Source organism: Eumetopias jubatus, unplaced genomic scaffold, assembly GCF_037043125.1.
Source record: "Eumetopias jubatus isolate StellerSeaLion01/CBP00866 unplaced genomic scaffold, mEumJub1_p1.0 scaffold_2, whole genome shotgun sequence".
Lineage (NCBI taxonomy): Eukaryota > Metazoa > Chordata > Mammalia > Carnivora > Otariidae > Eumetopias > Eumetopias jubatus.
In genome coordinates, this window is record NW_028274808.1 from 153680839 (window position 1) to 153704906 (window position 24068).

General features: G+C 36.1%; 1 pseudogene; it reads left to right on the top strand.

Annotated features, from left to right (window-relative positions):
- Positions 1–3371, top strand: part of LOC114206679 (large ribosomal subunit protein eL28 pseudogene) — a 40535-nt pseudogene extending 37164 nt beyond the window's left edge.
- Positions 3372–24068: the final 20697 nt, after the last annotated feature.

Sequence of the window (24068 nt, forward strand, 5' to 3'; positions counted from 1 at the left end):
GCATTGTAACTCATCTCCTGCCTTTTACTCTTAGCCCCAACTCACCCCCAGTTCATTACCCATCTAGTAACCAGAATGATCTTTTACAAGGTAAATGAGATCTATCATTCTTTCTTCTTGTAACTATCTAAACTGATTTACAAGTAGAAGAAAATCTAAATTTCTTACTGTGGCATTTTAGGATCCTACATAATTCAGACCTAGCATATCTTTCTAACTTTATATTTTATCCCACTTGGTCTGCCATACTAAATGCCAACCCAATTGGCCTTTTCTGCCTTTGAAATAAGCCAAGTTTGTTTCAAGGCTCTTGCATTTGCTATTACCCCAGCTCCTCAAGAGGCTTCCTCTTTGTTATCATTTGGGTCTCATCTCAAATCTTACTCCTTAATGGAGCCTAGGTGAGCATTCCCAGATCATTCTACATTTCTTCACCTTGTACTTTACATTGTATTTTAATTGTATTTAGCACTATCTGAAATTGTTCTATTCAATAACTTATTTATAATTTTTTCCATAGTCTATCCCCCCGACCCAAATAGAATTAAATTTCATGAGAGAAGGGATAAATTTCCATTTACTGCTGTGTCCTGGTGCCTCAGTCTGGGACACAGTAGAAAGTCTCAATAAATATCTACAAATGAAAGACTTAAAGCATGAGAATTCAGAACTGTATTTTTACACATGATATCTGGGAAATGGGGAGAATGAGACAAACTTATTCTAGAAGTTCATTTCACATTTAACTTACTAAGAAGTGGTGTCATCCTGAGAATTTGTTACTAAGACTGAGAGCAATCTGAAAATGGTTTTATGGCATTTTAGAAAACATCAGTCAAAACCCCATAAGAGCCAATCAAGTCTGACTCCTGTTGTATCTCTTGGTCCCTAGTCTTCTTTCATGATTTCCAGAAGTTGCTGGTAAGAGGAAGAATCCTATTAAATTTATGTAGCAAAGACTTAAAAGCAAGCCCATCCTGGCTCCTTGCCTCTACAGTCCCTCCTTCAGGATTACTTGAACTACACTTTTTTTTAGGCTTATATTAATTACTTTTTATTTATTTATCTCTTTTATTTTAATTTCAGTATAGTTAACATACAGTATTATATTAGTTTCAGGCTTGCAATATAGTGATTCAACAATTATACACATTACTTGGTATTTATCATGATGGAACTACACTTTAAACACTGTCTTTAGACACTTAGTCCCTAATGCCATGGAAGAAAGCTTTATACAGAGCCCTTGCCTAATTTCCTGAGGCTCCCCACAGGGGAATTTGTGTCTAGTTTCGGTTGTATATCAGACCTTTCACTCAATTCCTATGGGTGGTTTGGGGTGACCTATAAAGCAGTTATTAATTGTGTCTTGGAACTGAGGTAGAGAATCAAACACTGTCCATAGTCAACCGTGGACCAGATATCAAATCAGAAGTAAGGGTGTGGGACAAGGCACCTAAAGTGCCCCAGAGATTACTACATGGCAAAAGGCAGACACACTCAGAAATGTGTTAGGTGGGTTCCTGCTCAATAAAGAAAAAACCAATTTCATCTATTACAGTAAGGAGAAATAACTGATGTATTTAAATTATGTCCACTTTATTTTTAGAGAAGTTTCAGGGTTACAAAAAAAATTAAGCAGAAAGTATAGAGTTCCCTTATAAACCTTATCTTAGGTAAGAACTGAGCATTTCCTCCTCTGGAGAAGGCAGACCTGATTCTTACCAGTCTCAGAAAGTGTTAGCTCTGCTTTGCACACTTTTCCCTGTCCACACCCTCCCCCCAGGCCTCTCTTAAAACTTTCACTATACCTTACCCTTCAAATCTCAGCTTAAAGATCCCTTCCTTAGGTAGACTTTCTTGATATCCCAGGTTGTATCAAGCTCCCATGTATGTGTTTGCACTTAAAAACATAAATTACAAGTTCTTATTGCAATAGTTACCTCATAAGTATCCAATGACTGAATTAATGAGTGATGAAGATGATTAGATAATACATTGCATTTCCAACAAAGCGTGAAAAACAGGGAGGCTAAGCAGAATTTAACCATCGTACTACTGACATTTGGGAATGGGTATTTCTTGGCCATGGGAGGCTGTCCTGGGCATTACAGAATGTTTAGAATCATCCCTGACCTCTTCACACTAGGTTCCAGTAGTACACATTGCCACCCCCACCTCAAAGGTAACAACCAAGAAATGTTTCCAGACATTGTCAAATGTCTCCAAGAAAGCAAAACTACCCCCCAGTTGTGAACCACTGGGCTTGAATAAACTGACTGGAATCTTCTGCAAAATTAATAGTTTCCAAGAAGCTAACAGAATGGGAAAGTGCTCACCTTCAGCCAGCGGGAAAGGTAAAGTGCCCTAGAGATTACTACATGGCAAAAGGTGGACACGCTCAGAAACGTGTTAGGTGGGTTCCTGCTCGATAAAGAAAAAAACAAGTTCATCTATTACGGTAAGGAGAAATAACTGATGTATTTAAATTATGTCCACTTTATTTTTAGAGAAGTTTCAAAAAAAATTAAGCAGAAAGTACAGAGTTCCCTTATAAACTACCTCACTCCATCCCCCTAAACAGGCAGTTTCCCTTATTAGTACATCTTGTATTAGTGTGATATATTTGTTAGAGTTAATGAGCAAATATTAATTATTAACTAAAGGCCATTATTCACATTAGGGTTCATTCTGTGTATTGTGCATTCTATGGGTTTTAACAAATTTATGGAAACATACATCAATATTATAGTGTACTACAGGATAGTTTCACTGCTCTAAAATCTGTGTTCCAACTGTCCATCCTTCTCCCATTCTCATGAGCCCCTGGCAACCACTGATCTTTTTACTATATCTCAAGTTTTCCCATTCCAAAAATATTGCATAGTTGGACTCTTTCTGTCTCCAGCCACATTAGTGAGGAGTTGCTGCCATCACCACCCACCTGCAATGGATGGTCTTGCACAACTGCTCCAGCTTCCTGATCAAGAGGAACAAGCAGACATACAGCACCGAACCCCAGAAGCTGAAGGCTCACAATTCCTTCCCTACAATGGGCTGATTTGCTCCAAGCCTGTGGGCGTGGAGCCAGTGGCCAGAAAGCAAAGGTGTAGAGGTAGTCACGAAGCAGACATCCGGCCAGCGGAAACCGGCCACCTCATGAGTGGACTACCATCAGTAAGAACACCTGGGCTACCCTTCGCAGAATCAGACACATGATTCACAAGAACAAATACCACCCAGATCTGCACATGGCTGCCATTCACAAAGCCAGCACCATCCTGAGCAGCTAGAAGCCTATGATGGTGAAGAGGAAGCTACTGTCCCACCAACAGCTCCTGAACACCTGCCCCCCACCTCCAAGTCAATAAAGATGTCAACCACAAAAAAAAAAAGAAAAAAAAATCACATGTTGAAATTATAGAGTATGGAATCAGACTAGCTTCTCCACCAAGAAATATGCGTGTAAGAGTCCTCCCCATCTTTCAATGCGCTGATATCTGTGAATAATATACCATTGTCTGGATATACCACAGTTTGTTCATCCATGCACCTATTGAAGGACATCTTCCAAGATTTGGCAATGAGGAATGAAGCTTATATAAACCTTCATGTGCAGATTTTTGTGTAGACACATGTTTTCAACATTTGGATAAACACCAAAGAACATGACTGCTAAATCATATGTAAGAGTATTAAAAAAAAAAAAAAAAAAAAAAAAAAAACCTGCCATATTGAAGCACCTGGCTGGCTTAGTTGGAAAAGCATCCAATTCTTGATCTCGGGGTCATGAGTTCAAGGCCCAGGCTGGGTATAGAGATTATTAAAAATAAATAAAGCTTTTTAAAAAGTAAACATCTTAAAAACAGAAACAAAAACTGTCACACTGTCTTCCAAAGTGGTTGTATCATTATGCATTCTCATCAGCAAAGAATGAGAGTTCCTGTTGCTCTATATCCTCACCAACACTGGCTGGTGTTGGTGTTTTGGATTTTAGCGATTCCAATAAGTGTGTAGTGGTATCTCATTGTTGTTCTAATTTACAATTTTCTAATGACCAATGATGCTGTGCATATTTTCATATGCTTCTTTGCCATCTGCATATCTTCCTTAGTAAGTTATCTGTTCAGATCCTTTGCCCACTTTTTGATTGTATTGTTTTTGTTTGTGCCCATTAAGAATTCTTTGTATACATTGAATAGCAGTCTTTTATCAGATTAAATGTTTTGCAGTTTTTCTCCAAGTTATGACTTTTCCATTCTTAACAGAGCAAAAATTTTTAATTTTAATGAAGTTTATCAATGTTTTCTTTCATAGACTGTGTCTCAGCTGTTGTATAAAAAGTCTTCACCAAAACCCAAGTTCACCTAAACTTTATCCTATATTGTCTTCTAGATGTTTTACAGTTTTGAGATATACATTATGTCTTTCATTTATTTATTGAGTGAATTTTTGTGAAAGATTTAAGGTGTGTTTCTAGCTTCATTTGTTTTACATGTGGATATCCAGGTGTTGAATACCATTTGTTGAAAAGACTCTTTTTTTTTCACTAAGTTGCCTTTGCTCTTCAGTGGAATATGAGTTGATTATATTTGTGAGAGTCTACTTCTGTTCCATTTTCTTTCACCAATACCATACTGTTGTAATTACTATAGCTTTATGGTAAATCCTGAAGTCTGATAGCATCATTCTTTCAACTTTGTCCTTCTCTTTCTAAATTTTTAATAATGGTTTATGAGCACTAAGACACCTAAAGTATCTAGGTGTACATAACATGATTTGAAAGTTGCTCTGAGGGCAAAAGCGTAGGTTTTTTTTAAATGAGTTGATAGGAGCACTAACTATGGGCAGAAACAATAGAGCTTATTCCCCACATTATAAAATCTGGGCAGACCTGGTCCTCAAACTATAGCCCTGGTCTTCTAGCTCTTTTCATACTACCACAGCATCAAATGCCATATATTCTGGAAGGAATAATAATAAAATGGAAGTAACCTGGGTCTACAAATCATGATTTAGAGAGTACCTAAGAAAATCACCTGACATGCACTGGATACAAGCAAGAAATAAATCTTTATTTTCTTAAAACTTTTATTTGTAACTGCAATATAGCTTATATTATCCTGAATTACACCCTAGAAATAGTAGGTTGTTTTCTGGTTTTTGTTTTGTCAGCATCATTCAACAGTCAGAATAAGAAGCTCAGAAAGCAGAAGACATACGTAAAGTTGAAATTTGGCACAAAGTAGAATGTCCTTGCTTAAGATCTAGATATCCTTTATCCTTTCTCTACCAGAATAATACATCTAAGATATTAACTATTCATCTGAAGTCACAACCTAGACCAGAATATACCCATTCCACTCTTTCTAACTCCTGTAGAACATGCATAATTTATTTACAGGCATTAAATTTGTAGGGTCCACAAGCACTCAGCCTGAGGTGATTCAATTATCTTCCCCTGAAGTGGGACAAGTAAAAAGCAGCAGATGAAAGAAAAGGGAACAAAGGAACTCTAAAAAAATATAAGCTGATCTTAGAGGGCATGGAAAAAGCATTTCTTAGAAAGTAGTAATTGTAATAAGGATGCTCATCATTTTCACATGCTATCTTTATTCCCAAAAAAGCTCAAAGGATTTTGGATTTGATCTCGCAATTTCAATACCTGTGTGAGTGCTTGAGAAAACTAATAATTCTCACAAGATACTCTCTTTGAAGGCACCAAAGTGGAGGATATAATTATATGCCCTGACAGATTGATCACTTGACTACACCCTAGAATAACCCATGCCCTTGGCAAAGAATGGAAAATTGGTATTCTTCACAGAGGGAAAGCAGATTCTTCATTTAAGTAGCCATTGTTTAAAGTCAGGAGAGACAGCAAAACTATTTGTACATATATCAGAAGCCAACATTATAGGTATAGTTTACCAAGAGCTTAAGCACTCTACTGTTCCATAAATCTGGTCATTTAATAAATAATCTTTGAATGCTTAATCAGAATAAGAGTTGGTCCATTTTATACATTTATATTTACTAGGTTTCATCCAGGAGAAAGAAAGTCTCTACTTTTCTAAGAGCTCTCATAATCTGCACATGATCTTAGAAACTGGGCAGTGAGACTACCTCGAATGTTTTCTAGACCTTAACCTTCCCATGACTTTTTGAAATCTGACAAGCAGAAGACCCTTTAACAGTATATGGCATTCATATCTAATGTTTAAAGGTTAAACAGTATATATACATTCAGCAGACAATTTGTGCCAAGTGCCAAAAAATAATAACTCAAATCCTAAAATGAGTTCTTGATATATGTAAAGTTGCTTGCAAAGGAGAAAAACAGATAAATTAGCATAATTCCTTCTTTCCTCAATATCCTTGGCAGCAAAGAACAAAACCCCCCACTGGTAAAAAGCTGCTCCATCTGCCATCATATTGCAAGAACAGCTTGCTTTCTTGGAAAGATGATTTATGGGACAACCAAATCATATCTTTCATTTTGGAGGGTGGAAGATTGTGGTAGTGAAGTTTCTGTGGAGAATGTCCATCTATTGTAGGCCCATTGGCAAATATACCTAAAAAGCCATACTCTGAACTAATGTAATTACCAGCAATCTACCTTCCCTTTCCTTCGAACCTCTTTAAAGCATGAGGTTGTTATTCTTATCTAAAGACACTGCTATGTATACATGATTTATTAAGAAAGTTGTGCACATAAGAACGAGAATTTTTAGTATGATAAATGATCATTGCTACACAGCAATATGGAAGTATTATGGTGGAAGTAAGTGTCTTGCTAATTTTCACATATAGACAATAAGTACATAGGATGCTAGTAACATTCCCCAGTAGTGATTCCTCTGCATTTTAATCTGTAGATGCAAAAAAAGGTGGGAGACTTAAATGATCTGACTCAAGTCCCCAGTATAAAACTGTGGCAGAGACAAATTAGTGTTTGAGATGTGACCTGAGATACTGAACCACATGGTAGACCAAACAGTCTCTGAATTTACTGAAATTCAATAGGTTTCCAGAAAAGTAATTGACAGATATGAGTTCCTCTCTTCCTCCACATTTTCTCCCCTCTGGAAAATCAATTAGAAATAAGCAACGTTTAAAACTTTACATTTTCATGACTCAAAATAAATTCTGATCTCTTAAAATTTACTTTGGAGCCACATAATTTAAAGGAGTATTCTTTTGTTGACATATGCAGCAAAAGTATAAATGAATATTTTACTTTATTATAAAGAAAAGAAACATAAAATAGAAAGTTAAAATAATATTCTTTTCCATTACAGTATCTTTTTAAATAAGACAGTAAACTAATACTCTTATCAACAACTCAGTAATGTTGATTGTGAAAATTCCTCCTTCCTTGGCTTCATGACCTTCAGAATTGTAATTTAATGATGAGAGGAAGGTTTCAGAGACCCTTTTTTTTTTTTAAAGATTTTATTTATTTATTTGAGAGAGAGAGAGAATGAGAGAGAGCACGAGAGGGAAGAGGGTCAGAGGGAGAAGCAGACTCCCTGCTGAGCAGGGAGCCCGATGCGGGACTCGATCCCGGGACTCCAGGATCATGACCTGAGCCGAAGGCAGTCGCCCAACCAACTGAGCCACCCAGGCGCCCTCAGAGACCCTTTTAAGACAAGGCAAATCTTCAGAACTATTATGCCATTTGGTTTTACATATGCATTTTAATTTTTCTACTTTATGACTCCATTAATCTCTCATTTTAAACAGCCTCCATTTTTAATTAAAGTACAAGTTTTGCAGACCTTATTTTTATTGCTGACTGATGCCTTCACTAACAGTTTTTATTCTATTGTGAATCTCAAATGCAGTTATGGTGCCAGGCTGAATCAACACACTAGCTGCAGTCTTAAGTGAATGAACGGGTTAAGCATAGTAAGCGTCCCCCATGAAGTCTTAAAAACTCTAGAATATAAATATGCAAACACCTGAAGGTCACTCATACCAAAACCTCAAGGTATATGAAAACCATGAGCAGCAATGAACATAGATGAGCCCCTTTCTCTCTCCTCCCACTCACGACAACTTCCTGGGCTCCTGCTGTGCCACAGCCCTTCACACTTAGGAGCAGCGTCAGAGAGGAGGTCCTGTTCCTTCTCTCTCAACAGAGGGCAAAACTGGTACAAGGCTAGTTTTCAGTGAATCCTACTCAACAGGAGCAGCATTCTTATGCCAGGGTCCTTTCCCTTTTTCTGGGCCTTTTCCTTTTTTCACAGACCTGCATGCCCAGAAGTGTCTTTCTCTTCCCACTACAAATTCTTTAGAACAAGCCTTATGCTTGCTTTCTTCAGGGAGATCTAAATTCTCCAGCTTCGCTCTCCACAAATAGGGAGGTGAAACTATCTGAGGAGGATGGGGTTGGAAACCTTGCTTTTTCATTGAAGCTCCATTTTTTTAAATTGGCTTTGATGATTCCAAAAGCCACAGTTTGATCTCAATTCCCAATTGATTCAGGAATGAAACAGAAGGGTGTGATTAATTTGTACTAAACACCTAACCAATGGGATAAAAAATTAAATTGATAATCATCCAGTGTCTGGACTACAAAACTCACTTTTCAGTAAAATATGCTATATACCTTAATTGTACTCTAAATTGTTGAAAAATATTATGTTTATATACAAAATATATCCTTTCATCTGTATTGTTTCCATACTTTTGGAAAGACTTGTATTGTTTGCATTCTTTCATATTCCATATCATTAATTGATATCTGTAATTCATGAATTTGTTACAGAATGAGTAAACTCATCAAGAATAGTTTTCAGTCAAAATAAAAATCAGTAACATCAAAACATTAAACAAGTAAAATAGTTTTATAAAAAGAAGTCTTTTTTGTTAAGATTTCACTTATTTATTGTTTTTTATTATTATGTTATGTTAATCACCATACATTACATCATTAGTTTTTGATGTAGTGTTCCATGATTCATTGTTTGCATATGGAAATCGGAGGGGGAGACGAACCATGAGAGACTATGGACTCTGAGAAACAGACTGAGGGTTCTAGAGGGGAGGGGGTTGGGGGGATGGGTTAGCCTGGTGATGGGTATTAAAGAGGGCACTTATTTATTTATGAGAGAGTGTGTGCATGAGCGGAGGGAGGTGCAGAGGGGGAGGAAGGGGGAAAAAAATCTCAAAATCCATACCAAGCATGGAGCCAGATGCAGGGCTGATCCCACGCCCCGAAGATCATGGCCAAGTTGAAACCAAAAGTGGGATGCTCAACCAAGTCATCCAGGCACCCCTAAAAAGAACAGTCTTTAAAGTTAAAAATCCCTGTTTAAATTCCAGCTCCAAGATTCATTTGATATGTGAATCTGTGCAAGTTACTTAATATCTCTAATCCCGGGGCGCCTGGGTGGCTCAGTTGGCTAGGCGACTGCCTTCAGCTCAGGTCATGATCCTGGAGTCCCTGGATCGAGTCCCACATCAGGCTCCCTGCTCGGCAGAGAGTCTGCTTCTCCCTCTGACCCTCCCCCCTCTCATGTGCTCTCTCTCTCATTCTCTCTCTCTCAAATAAATAAAATCTTTAAAAAAAAATCTCTAATCCCTAGTTTCCTGATCTGTGAAATATGAATGACAATATTACCTCATAAATTTGAATGTAGGTTGGAAACAGTTTCTCAGAATGGTGTTAGGCAATTAATAACTGATCAAGACAGTTTAGATACTGTCATCATCATGTGGTAATCTTATCATAAATAACCATTTTTCATTATTATATTAATCTTCAAAAAGTACATTTCCAAGCTTATAGAAAAATAATCTTTAACTCCATAATTCTAGTTTTTCATTCTCACCTTGCCCACTAATTATTTGACATTGGGCATGTTACCTTTTCATTATGAACCTTAGTCTCTGCATCTAGAAAATGATGTTTTGAAAACCGCAGAATTTTTGTACACAGGGATTCAATACTGGATATGTGGTAGTTAGCACAGAATAAGTGTTAAACAAATATGATTTCCTTTCCCTCCTTCACATGACCAAAAGAATGAGTTCATTTTGTCTTCTTTATAGTAAGAGATTGCCAATGGTTGTTGTAGCCTTTGGGCTTCATCTGCTGAAAAGCCAGAATCCCTTTGCCCTTTCAAATCAAGTTCTAGAAAATGGTTGCACAAGGGAAGTATGGGAAATTGACCAGAAAGGGACACTTAGGGAACTTTCTGGAGTGATGAGAATGTTCTAAATTTTGTTTTAGGGGGTGGCTACCCAGTTGAATATAACTGTCAAAAATGACTGAAGAACTCTTATGAGGTGTACATATTATTTTACATTAATCAAATCTAAATGTTTTTAAACCCAGGCTAATCTGAGAGTTAGAAAAACAAAAGGCTGTCTATCTTCTTTCTATGAATCATTATTATTAAATAATTATAGAAAAAAAGCTTGAGGGGCGCCTGGGGGGTGGCCCAGTGAAACATCTGCCTTCAGCTCAAGTCATGATCTCGGGGTCCTGGGATCCAGCCCCAGGTCTGGCTCCCTGCTCAGTGGAAATCTGCTTCTCCCTCACCCTCTGCTGCTCCCCCTACTTGTGCTCTCTCAATCCCTTTCTCTCTGTATCAAATAAATAAATAATATCTTTAAAAAAAAGAAAAGAAAAAAGTTTGAAATAGTAGGCAACATTTAAAAACTAGTAAAGATCACATGGAAACCTAGATGCCCTACTTCTCTTTAAAAATCAGAAGACCTGGTAAGAATGAATACACATTTCCTCAAGTAACAGTCACTAAAAGTGAATAAAAGCTAACAAATTAGAAAGAGTTTGCCCCAGACCCTACCAACTCTAGTGTTTCCTACACCAACCACCCAAACTTATGAAAACAGAAGCCTCACTGATATTGTAATCCATTTTACAATACCATATTTAACATAGTTTTTGGTACTTCAAATTGAAACTCTCCTCAGAAGAGGAAGTTGAATAACAATACAATAATGTAGAAATTCTAATACATATGTCCTACTGCTAAAAGCCCAAATGTAAGACTAAAACTCATTTTTCAAAGGAAGATACAATTGCTGTATTATAACAAAAGCATATCTTGTTTATTATAGACTTAAAGTAGTTGAAAAAATCATGTACAAAATCTATTGTTTCAAAGAAATAAGTGCTTTAAATTATTCCTGCAAGTGGATTATGCAAGGCACATGGCTTAAAATTGGTAAGAAACACTGGTGGTTTGGGTTTTTTTTTTTAATACAATCTTGTCTTCACAATTTAATAATTCCATCTTGTCTCATAATTTAATGAGTTACAAGTATGACCCAGAACTCTCTCTTTGCCTAAACTTGAGCAGTAGTATCCAAACACTCAGGATTCTAAGGCAGGTACCACCAGTTTGTTGCACTGGCAAAAGTGAATCACTTCTAGGACTGGTAGAATCACTTGAGCTGATTCTTACCTTAAGATGAGAAAAACCTTCCTGTTAAAGGTCCACAATGCTCTGGATTTCAGTAAGCACTCACTGTATTAGTAATACTCATTTATGAGATTTAAATCAATGAGAAGACACCCAGGAGAAATTACACCAAGGCCCTTTGGAGCTAGTTCAAACAGACACAATCAGAACCACAGGAACATATTATTATTATTATAAGAACGCCACACATACACACATGGCACACACACAACACACAATTAACTTTTAAAATAAAAATCTGAAAATTGTAACAAGCAAAATAATAAAGGAATAATAAGCATGCAAATGCTAAAATATTCATATTCGATCAAATAGAGAATACGCTAAGTAAAAAACCTGTTATAAAGCCTAAAAAAGAATCTTGTTTTGTTTTGTTTTGTTTTTAAAGGGGCTCCTCACTGCTTGTTGCCATTCAAGAGCTGGTTTTTCAATGGCATAACCCAAAGGCAGAGTGCAGTATTCAATCGCTTTATCCAATAATACAAACAAACAAGCTGGGAGCTTCATGACCTGAAGTGAACAGAGAGAATTTGGTCTCAACAGTACAGTGGGCATTCCCTTGGGAGATGCACAACTATTGGATAGAGATCAAGTGCCTTTCCCTACAAAATGAGAACTAAGGATTGAATCAATTAACTGAAGGCAAACCCAATCACACAATGAAGCCTTTACCACCATGAATGCAGCAGAAGAGCAAGGTAGGAGGGCCACTGCACAACTGTTCCACAATTAACTGCAGTGGCCACAAACAACACTGTAGCTTTCATTTACCTGGAGAGACTGTCACATCTGTGCACAGCGGCCACAGCTGCTGCCCAAGGCAGAGAAGGAAACTGTTCACACCCGTGAAGAAACAACCTATCTATTATCATCAGCTAATACTGAACATGATGACTTGTGAATAGAGCAAAGACTCTGCGTGGTGTTTCAATATATTTCTTCAAATTGTGATTGCCACAAGGTTTACCATATCCTTATTTTTTGTCAGATGCCTATTTTATGTAACCATCCAAAATGGGTGTGCATTCTTTAGTATTTATTAAATGAAATGAGGAAAGCAAACTAAATGAGGTAGTCTGTGGGAACCATTCATAAAATTCACCACTCTGTTTAAGAACACGGAATCACTTACTTTAAACCCTGGAGAAAGAAAGCTGTAGCAACTTTAAAAATCCCACATTTCAGACACTTATTGCTGCCACCTAAAATGTAAAATGAATATACATCTAATTAACTGGTCCTTATTATAAAAGTATAAAACTCCAAGCAATCAATCAAAGAAAATGACAGATTTAATCCTCTAACAGTTCTTCCCTAGAAACACTTTGTCACAACTACTTTCAGGTGAAAATCACAGATAGGACCATTTAATATTAAATTTGCTAGTGAGGCGGGCGCCTGGGTGGCTCAGTTGGTTAAGCGACTGCCTTCGGCTCAGGTCATGATCCTGGAGTCCCCGGATCGAGTCCCACATCGGGCTTCCTGCTCAGCGGGGAGTCTGCTTCTCCCTCTGACCCTCTTCCCTCTCGTGCTTTCTATCTCTCATCCTCTCTCTGAAATAAATAAATAAAATCTTTAAAAAAATTAAAAATAAATAAACAAATAAATAAATTTGCTAGTGAGGCAAAAAAGACTGGATCAATTCAAATGTATCAGTATCACCTTATTAACTGTCAACGTTTAGGTAACATCTTCAACGTGCAGGGCACCATTCATTCTAAGTACTTCGCACGCACTAAATTATTAATCTCTACAACAACCTATAAAGGAGACACTATTATTATTCCCAGTTAACAGAGGAGGAAACTGAGTAACAGGAAGATGAGGTGACTTTTTCCCCTAAGACCACACAGCTAGTAAAGGCTGAAGCTAGGTTTCCAGAGGAGGCATTTCCTCTCCCAGGCTCTGAGAGTCTACTACACAATTAGCATCTAAACTACTCTCCCAAGAAGCAAATGTTTGGTGTGTGAACTCCATAACAAAAAGTTATAAATTTGGATAGTCACATGAGTTGACATTATAAGATAATCTAATTTATTTTTAAAGATTAGAATTTATACATACAAATGAATGCAATTTCTTTTATAAGTCACCTTTTAAAACATTTATGCAACAGAGCAAATTTTCCATTACTTAAGAAAGAGATATATTGGAAGCCCTCCTCGAATTTAGCACCTCTATTAGAATTCATTTTCATACTCATTAATCACTAATGTTTTGGGGGTACCAATGAAATCCATAGCATATTTAATAGTATATTGCTATCTTTGGGGAGGGGGATTTCATCTTTTTGAAAAGTCAAAATATATTTTGAGCCAAGCCAGGTGAGTGAAGTGATAGAAATAGTTCATATAGTTTTTGACAAAACAGTAGGATTTACATCCCCATCCATTACTGATCATAAAGACAATTCCAGTGAGAAGTTTCAAAAATGATTCCGCAACATCCTCACCACTAGAATGTGTATAGTTTTCCAAAATGACTACTTTAAAAGACTGCCTTATTTGCATTAATTGCACTAATTCTGGAAGTTTGGTCTTTAAAATCACATTACTTTGTAGTTATATCTCATAATCTAAAATAAATAATGAATCAGGATTTTGTTTTATGGTATTTAAAAAATATGAATATGCATGATGATACATATGAACACTTTTTTTACCTGAATAATAAAAAATTCACAAAACTTTAGAGGTAAAATTAAATCTTACAAATATCTGTGACTGAAGGAATTTTTTCCAGCACTAAACAAAAATTTTAAAAAAGAGGAAAAAGAGAAAGTGAGAGGGTGTCCAAAAAGAAGCAAACAATGCTCAGTTCCACAAATTGTTCCAATTTTAATAAAAATTCCTTATACCTATTTGTTAGACAAAAACAGGCAAGGACACTTCTTTTTCTGCCTTCTTGGAGCCTGTGGAGGCCTGCTGGGAACAGGACTCTTATAATGCCAAATAACGTCCGGAAGGCTGTGGTCCAAGGCCATTTTTGCTGGCTATAAGCAGGGGTTGCCCGAACCAGAGGGAGCACACAGCTCTTCTTAAAATCAAAGGTGTTTATGCTAGAGATGAAACGGGATTCTATCTAGGCAAGAGATGTGCTTATGTGTACAAAGCAATGAACAACACAGTGACTCCTGGTGGCAAACCAAACAAAACCAGAGTAATCTGGAGAAAAGTAACTCATGCTCATGGAAACAGTGGCATGGTTCTTGCCAAATTCCGAAGCAACCTTCCTGCTAACGCAATTGGCCACAGAATCCGTGTGATGCTGTACCCCTCAAAGATTTAAATTTAATGAAAAGTAAATAAATAAAGGTGTAGATTTAAACACACACACACACACACACACACACAAGGACAAGATTTTGGGAAACACCTGCTTCGAAGGGTCCACTAGCCAGTAGCCCTCACTTTGTTATCTTTAACACTGGGCGAATTCTCACTCTCCCAACAAATGAGCAGCTCTTATGCATCCCCCTCATCCTACTGCAGCTTCATTGCTTCCCTTCACCCCCTCTCCCCACTATTAGCCATCATCACCCTTGTAATAAAATCCTCCTATTTTAGGAAATAAAGATTCATCCAATCTGGTCTCAGGCACAATCTTTTGCCAATTGTTTCCTCTCAATTTACGTCTGCAGTGATACCACGCACTGTTGATTCTCAAGCACCTCAAAGAAAATTCCTTTAGGCCACGGATTAAGATACAATCTTTACAATGTAATCTAAGCCTCAAGTAGATAATTATTCCCCAGTGTTTAATAAATACCTTCAAACTAATTTCGAGGCATTTATTTCTTGCCTTTGCCAATCTTGATCTGTATGTTTCTGAAAGTCAAATTCTGGACTTTCCTCCTTTTAAGCAAAACAAAACGTGCACACACACAAACACACACCTAAATTCTAGTGATAAGCACTAAGTAAATTTCATTACCAGAGTATCTGCTGAACTAGTCATAGATAACATTTTGTACATTTTTCTTATTGTTGTGATTGTTTTTATTATTTCAGATTTGTCCTCATCAACAAATTGAGATTATGTTCTTACTCCTAATATTCAACGAAATCTCTCTTTCTCTACCAAAATTGCTTCTTTGGCTATTTCACCACTAGGGGAGTAAAATGAGGCGAAGCAACAAAGAGAGTTATCTGTTGGCCCTTTTGGGGTGAAAGAGAAATTTTTACACCAGTTAAGATGGCTGTAAGTGAATTTAAAATATTGACACAAGATTGGCAGCTAGCTGCTCACATTCTGCCTGAAAGGTTTACTACTGGCAGGAACTCCCAGCAGCTGCTTGTTTGAAACGTGAGAAAACATTTGGACAGTTAGGATAGCCTGATTTTCCCCTTAAAATCTGTTTGGCAAAACTTCCTGGCAGTTAATATGATCCTGTGAAAGCCTTAAAAAAAAAAAAAAGTGTTCTCGTCTCATCACAAAACTTGTTTCGCCAGTGTAGACGATATTTTAAAAAGCCATATTTTAAACTCACAATCTTCTTATTGCTAGCTAATATTTTTCCTGCAGCCAATAACTAATGCAAAATGGATGGCAAGACCTGTTTTTATAATAAAATGATTAGATGATCCATAGTGGAAATCTTTTAGCGATTACCAGTATCATCCATGAAAGTTAATTTTCTTGTACCAAGTTGAGATTAGAACAGAGAGCATGATGTGCAGCTTCATCAACGAGTACAAAATCTTTATTAAGAAACTCCTCTAACTGTGCTATTGATTTAGAGAACTCATTCTTAAGCATTAAGGCAAGAACAGTCCAAATATCTTAACTTCGTTCTGCCACGGTCACACGGTAAAACGCAGCATGAGCTCTCATGCATCCGGGTACTCTGCATAAAATAACCACTATCCAGGGGTGTGTAATTTGTGTATTCAACTTTTATAATAATTTTCTGAGCATTTCCTTTCCTTAATGGGTGTTCCTCTCTCACTTTAACTGCTTTCCTCTCATCCACTTTCAAGTATGTCATGGCCTCTGCAGTGCTACCCCTTATCTAAGGCATGGCAATCTAAGGATATTGATTTATGATGGCTATGTAATTTACACACTCCGCAATTTTCCCGGATGATTTATTCAAAAAATAGATTGTACATTAAGCTTGGCATTCATTAAGCTGGCCCATTCCAGTTTCATATTAATCCTGTATCAGATACGTTTGGAAGTTTTATGCATGTATAGTTGTTTTGGCAGATTTTAAAGTACATGCAAAAATCACAGTAACCCTTTAGAAACGTTTGCACTGAAGGAAGGCCACGCACTGTAAGATGGGATTACATGAAAATAAAATACTAGCATTGTATATAAGAATGAATTACCCAGTGAACATGACTTTTAGGAAATTGATAAATTTCAACTATGTTTTTTCTTTAATTAACATAAACAGAAGAACATTGTAAGATCTATCCATTATTAATAAATGCAAGCTAAATATATTCTTAAATATATAAAAAATCCACTTTTCAGCATTATGCTATGCTTGTCTGAAAAAAGAAACACAGATCACAGCATCTGATGATAAATAAGACAACTAAAAACTTGAAAGTTAATAATAATAACAATAAAGGATACTCTATACATTTTCTACTATAAACACAATATTATTGGTAACCTTTAAAGAAATCATCTCTATTATTTTGGATTTGCTAATGAACAGTGAACTGTTATTAAGCTTTTGCCAATAATTGATAAAATATAAAACATAAACCTTTAAAGAGAGTTATCCAGATTCTTAACAATAGCCTTCATGTACTTCAAAGAAAAAGAAAGTGATCTTCAGGTAACCTCACACATGCATCTTTTTTCATCTAACCAAAACTGAATTTAAATTCATATAAAGCTGCTCATTTGTTCAAGTCCATACTCTTAAAGTAAAGCAGATCTTTTCAAAGATGTAAAGTGTTCAGCAGAAGGTGGCATCATTGTGCATAGATTGATGCCTCTAATTCCATATGTGACTTAAAAGCAAATTGCCAGCAAACTGACAATCTGAGTCAGCATTTCATCTCATTTCCTTCATTTTTAGAATGAGAAGGAAATTAACTGAAGATGTAGACAAAAACATGGTCTTTCATTTAGGACATCAGTAGAAAAGAACATGATCAAGGACATTTAAAATAATAAGAACCTCAGAGACCACAAATGAGTTCTATGAAAGTCTCCCTGACACAGCCTCACAACACTGTACAAATTAATATTTATATTTATGCTTTGATTGCAATACATAGAATGTTATTCCAATGTTCTGAACACCATAGACCACCACAGAAAAAGGGGGAAAAGAAAGGGAAGGTGAATGATGTGGAAGAAGGATGGAGGGGAACGCTCAAGTTGTAATTTAAAATATTTTTTTCTAATTTAATCACCAATATATGGTATCACATATTCAAAAGCAGGCTAAATGTTCAATATGGTAATGTGCTTATTGTCTCTAATGTAGAAAAGTGGGCTCGTGCTATTTCTGTGCATTAAAATTATTTCAAAATTTATAATTATTCAAATCATCACAGATTTTTGATTGCTCAGTGAACTACAAAACAAAAGCTGATGTCTGATTAAGTTATGGTAGCCTGCAATAAATCATTTGAAGTCATTTATTTGGAAATGGAACCCTTTATAAGCTTTTCTTTTTTAAAACATATCAATCTAATCAATTTAATTTTCAACACAGATATTGCTTTTCCCTCCCTGTCAAAATGTACAATGGGATTTCTACTAAATACAAGTAATTAATTTTTAACTACAGAAGTAAAGAACTCTGCTATTTAAGGATTTAATTTTATTATTATTTTTAATGTAGCAGTGTCCTGATGGTTATTATTTGGCTGAATGAATTGAAGTGAGGCTCCCTGGGCAGCTGCTGACATAATGACTGATTGTGTGCAGAGCTGAGAATGTGAATGATAAATTTTGAAAGGCTCTGGAATTTGTGAATAACAAAAGTAGCTACAGTTCCTAAAATCTAACCATTTGTTCTTGGCAACAAAAGAAGACTCAAAGGCTTTTGTTTAATGAAATGATTGAAAAACAGGATACACCGGAATTAAGGGTTATCTGTACCAGCACAATTCAGCAAGCAGCTTGTGTGCCCAAGTAGATGGATCACAAATGTAGGCTGGTTAACATGATATAAATGGAATTAATCTCATTCTATTCCCCCTTAATATTATTATGGTAGTCTCATGACAGCTTAGTATCTTCATGCTTTTTGCAAGGAAAAAAAAAAATAGCACATAGAAATAGGAACCATTAAATAACTTTTGCATGGACAGGTTAATGACTAATTCAAGAAAAGTCAGTAATTAAAACATACACTTGTATTAGTTTTTAATAAAAGTGTCATAAATTGTTAAAAAGATTTTTTAAAAAAGAACTGAAATCCTTGACTATAATATATACTAGCTATGTAATCTTGAGGTGCTGATTCTTCTTAGACATCAGTTTCCATGCATGTAAAATGATGATTTGGAGAATTATACAAGATTCTCCAAGTCAAACACAAAACAGAAAGCCTGGCAAATGATAAGTGTTAATACTGGTTTCTGGTGTTGGAGGTGGGTGAGGTAATAGTGGTAAAAGTGCCATTCCAGAGGGTATCTTATTTAACCCTCATAACAATCTCCTGAGATAATTAAAACAAACCCTTGAACAGCAGCAGAATAAACCACCTTAAAATAGGACTGTAGGAGTTTAGGACATCTCACTCCAAAATACACTGCTTTGGAATACTGATTATTTGGAGATGTAGGCACATGAGAAACAGCAAATGCAGGGAGAGATTTTTCTCTGAACTCTAGTTATCTACCTAAAGACAGATTCTCTAGAAGGAAATCATTGTCCCCTCCCAGAGAGTTGCATCAACCAGGGAAGACTGACCATTACCACAAGAGAGGAAACTTGAAGTGGACACCACACCCAGACACACTTTGTCACAAACTATCACACCTCCCATCTATTCTTCTAAAAAAGGCCCATTCATCTGTCCTAAAAATCATGTACTCTCCTCTGTCGGGGAGGAAGATTTTCCTCTGCCCTATAGTCCTTCTAGCTAGATTTAGAATCAAATTGACATGAGACAGATTAACAGGAGAAAATCAAATGTAGTATGTATACGTACGGGGGAAATTCCAAAGACAAGGAGACAACATGAAGCCTATGTGAGCTAAGGAGAGGGGCAGGGTCTGAGGATACAAAGGAGAGGAAGACCATTAGCAAAAAGTTGAGAAGAGATGTTTGGAAAAATAAGGTTGCCCTATTATGCAGATAAGGTTCCTAGGTAAAGGGGAGTCTGTTAATAGCTCTCTTCCTCCCAGTACAGGCTCTCCTTTCCAATGTAAATTTAGGCAGTTGAGGGGGAGGCAGAGAGCTTTTCCTGCATCTGCTGGGTTTTGATTACTTTTAACTCAAAATAATCTTTATGTCAAAGTGGCCATCTTGGGACAATCTGCCCAGGACCCCTACACCCTTAAGAGGCCTAGAGCCCCCTAACCTCTATTCAGATGGTATTGAAGACTGAATTAGCCCCCTCAGGAAGGTACTCATTTTTCCCTGCGTATGTATACTTCACATAAATGAAGTATACATCTTAATAAACTTCTGTTTTTGTCTTGTTGATCTTTTATTACATGGGTCTCAGCTAAGAACTCAGAAGGGTAGAGGGAAAAAGTATTTTTCCTTCCTTATAACCTACATCAGAAATGAGACAACGGGGTAAACCAAGGTAAAAAAAATATATAATAAGGTAGAAATTTAGTGAGTTCTGTGACACTCAAAAGCCCACCTTTTCCCCAGGATACGCTGAGTCTTCAAATAAAGGGATATGACACAAGTGAAAAATAGAAGAGAAAAAAATATTTTGTTTGGAATAAAAACTGTACCTTAAAGCTTTATAAAAATTCAAGGTAAAAATGGAAAATGTGGCACATTTTTATCATCACTATTAATAAATTAGAAATTAACTTAAGTATTTCTGTTTTTCCAAAAATTTTTCAAAGTACAGGACAAAGGCTTAAAATATGCAATTTAGCATATATTATATGCTATATATATTATATATAATAAATTATATAATAAATTATAATAATTAATAATATATATATTATATTATATATATTATATGCTATATTATTATAGGGCCAAACTTGTGAATTGATTAGGTGGCGGCATACTCAATTCAATTAAAGGAACACCAGAAAAAGGACTCCCTTTTCCAAAAACATCTCTGGGATATCTTCAGTAATGGTGTTCAGTGTAGCTACTCAGAGATCAAAATTATCCATTTTATCTAGGAAATAAAACAGAAGAGCTTTAAAAAATAAACTGTTAGCTATGCAATCAAAAAGCACAATAGATACATCAATCCTAAAAGAGACTCAATAATTATGAATAAGAAACTAATAATAATTTGGATAATGGTACAATTCTCAATTACAGTGCCACACACTGATCTATTGTTTTGATGTTGCTTATAGTGTCTTAAGAAGGTGCAGGGAGAATGCCAACTACTATGAAAGTGATATTACCTTTTTGAAATACCTTGCTGATAGTTTTCAAATAGTATGAGTATGCTAAACATACCATAATAATGTATATGTAATTGCATATATATGATTAAAGTAACTTTAAAGTAATGAGTCAAAGAATAGACATATAAATTATATATTTGAGCACTGCTACTTTCACAAAGTAATATTTTATAAACATAATTCAACAAGTTTTACTTTGTGAAAGCAAGCTACTTACTTTCAAAAATAAAGATACACAAAATCAAATCTTATAATGATAATATATTTTGGAAATATGAGAGTCTTCATTTCCAAAGGAAGTTTCAAATAAAGACTTCTGCTATTTATATTTTGTTCTCAAAGGCACTGTTTTGATATGAAATAATCTTGGTTTTCTGGTAAAAGAAGACCAAATAAATCCCTTAATTCTAATCCAGTATGTATCATCTTTACTGTGGATGGATTTTAAATCCTTAAGCAATTTATCTATCAAAATATAAAGCAAGGCACTAACTTCCAACTGCTGATTTTTATTTCATGTATCTGCTGAATTTACAAATTTGCTGAAAGGCACACCAGGGCGTCAAAAGCTCCCTCATGGCTAGGTTTGCAGGCATTTACCAGGAAAGAGCAGTTGAGTTTGTCTTTGTTCCCAGCCCCACACTTTCAGTTAACCTGAGAGATTTTTAAAGGAAGTTAAGAGTCACTTTACCTTCTGTTTCATTTCCTGTGACTCTTAACCTGTCATGTTCTGGTTCTGATCTTTCACTGCTGCACTCTGACACAAGTGTACCTCATCACATAATTTGCAGAAGTACAAAAAAAAAAAAAAACATTATTAAACTAGCTTTGCTTTTGAAACTTGCTGAGGTATGAAAATAGAGTTAGCAGAATCATAGCAATTACTAACTTGATGTTCAGTTACCAAAATTTCAGTACTTTTATTATTGGCTATATGTTTATGAGGTCTATATTTTATTAATCAAAAATAAAGTATATATATATATACACACACATATACACACACATATATATATATATATTTATACATTTATTGTTTATTTATTTATTTAATTTGAAAACGACAAAAAGAGCCTGGATTGAGACTTCAGTAGCATTAATATCAGACACTGTCTGATAACAGCAAATACTAGCTCCACAGAAAAAGAAAGATGACTAACAGAGTTATGGCACACATAGTTCCACCGTCACAGGATTAAGACACCTCTCATTAAAGGGCAGAATATTATTTTATATGCCATTTTATGAACCATATTTCAACAAATATAGCATGCCTATGATTATAAGGTAGAACATAATTTTATACATCATTAAGGAGAAAAGTATGTTGCCAGTTAAACTAATAGACTATTATGATGCATCCAATTTCAGATATGCTAAAACACAAATATAATGTAGGTCTTGAAATGGATAAATTATAGAATGTTCCAGTCACTGTGCAAAACTCTTAAGTTCATTACCTATTTTATTCTTAAAAACCACAAGCAAGCTTTTCATATCTACAAAGTGGAGAAACTGGTGGAAAGAGGTTTAACCATCTTTTTTTTTTTTTTTAATTTTTATTTATTTATTCATGAGAGACAGAGAGAGAGAGAGAAGCAGAGGGAGAAGCAGGCTCCCAAGGAGCAGGGAGCCTGATGTGGGACTCGATCCCAGGACCCTGGGATCATGACCTGAGCTGAAGGCAGACGCTTAACCATCTGAGCCACCCAGGCGCCCCTAGTTACTTGCTCTAGTAACCTAGGAAGGTCAGAGCTAGGAGTTAAAATTAATCCCACATTAATTATATTTTATAATTATAAAATTATATTTTATTTGGGGAGGTTGACCCCTCCCCAATGCTTACCGCTTGTTGGATCTGAATTATTTTTTTTAAAGATTTTATTTATTTGACAGAGAGAGAGAGAGCACAAGCAGAGGACTGGATAGGCAGAGGGAGAGGGAGAAGCAGGCTCCCTGCTGAGCAGAGAGCCCAATGCAGGGCTTGATCCCAGGACTCTGGGATCATGACCTCAGCTGAAGGCTGACACTTAACCAACTGAGTCGCCCAGGCGCCCCTAGATCTGAATTATTAACAGACCTGAAATTAGATTCCCTTATTAAAATGTTAGTAAATAAATATTTGGGACCAACAGAATGTTTTTCTATTCAGTCACTTTCTTCAAGGCTTATCAATCCATATAACATTAATCAGAACATTCTTATTGGAATCTAATAATTACTGATTAACAAACAATTAGGATGCAGAACACATACGTAAGGTGTTTGTTAATATATATTAACATATTATATATTAATATTAATGATATATATTATATTCAGCACAACTATGTATATCTTAACAAATAAAATAAGTCAGTAAGTCAGAATTCTGAGTCCCTCAGCTCTTTATATACTTCCATTTACAGGAAAAGGTAAGGTTTTAACATCGCTGGGAAGAAATGGAAATAAATCCATTTTAGAAATGTCTGAGCAACTGTTTTAGATCATATGCTTTGCAGGTGAAATCAAGGCGGCTTTATTCAACCTATGTAACACAAACCTAGCAGAAATTATGTTTTATGCAGACCCCTTTCAAAGTGTTATGGTAATAATGGTATAAAGGACAAAAGAGAGGGGCGCCTGGGTGGCTCAGTCGTTAAGCGTCTGCCTTCAGCTCAGGTCATGGTCCCAGGGTCCTGAAATGGAGCCCCCCATCGGGCTCTCTGCTCGGCGGGAAGCCTGCTTCTCCCACTCCCACTCCCCCTGCTTGTGTTCCCTCTCTTGCTGTGTCTCTCTCTCTCTCTGTCAAATAAATAAAAATCTTAAAAAAAAAAAAAAAGGACAAAAGAGAAAAGGAACACAACTATTCTCTGCACTCCAGTTATCTGTACTCTTCCTTCTGATGAGTCAGCTCCATGGCTCTTTTCCCCTCAATATAACCAGCACTTGAGCTTGATTTTGGTGTCTTCTACTTCACAAAACCTCCAGCTGCTACACAGTGTGTCTCAGCAGTTCACCAACTCCGTTTCCTGCTCACAGCTGCTCTGCTGAGGCAAGGGCTCGGTGTCTGATAACTAGCTATAGATGG